Source organism: Nanorana parkeri, unplaced genomic scaffold (genome assembly GCF_000935625.1).
Source record: "Nanorana parkeri isolate BGI_ZX_2015 unplaced genomic scaffold, ASM93562v1 scaffold1585, whole genome shotgun sequence".
Taxonomy (NCBI): domain Eukaryota; kingdom Metazoa; phylum Chordata; class Amphibia; order Anura; family Dicroglossidae; genus Nanorana; species Nanorana parkeri.
The window spans coordinates 67,098-67,444 of NW_017307853.1; the positions used below are offsets into that span (position 1 = coordinate 67,098).

Below are 347 nucleotides of genomic sequence, written 5' to 3' on the forward strand. Positions count from 1 at the left end.
TGTTCTGTTATTAGGTACAACAGGGGACCCCCATTGTAATTAAATTAAAGCTTTATTGATTTAACAATATATGTTCAAAACCTTCCCACCCCGCATTATATATTACATGATACACAAATACACACTTTTAATAGTACTTGAATGTATTTTTAGGATTTAACTCCCAGGTTTAGGGTCATTTAATGAAGGGGCTCGCCTTAGCAGGAGAGCCTTATCTATACGTTTGGTGCTCTGAAATTTTGTGATTGACAGCTACAGATCCCAACATGTATTCTGTAGGCATGCACGGCTTCTCCTTCGGACCCACAACCCCCCCTTCCTTCACTGAATATCACCAACACAATTCT

At 39.2% G+C, this 347-nt stretch overlaps 1 protein-coding gene across 1 annotated transcript in view; it reads right to left on the reverse strand.

Moving 5' to 3' along the window:
• LOC108798918 (alpha-2-macroglobulin-like) overlaps positions 1-347 on the reverse strand; it is a 72,722-nt gene that overhangs the window by 7,985 nt on the left and 64,390 nt on the right. The window lies entirely within an intron of this gene.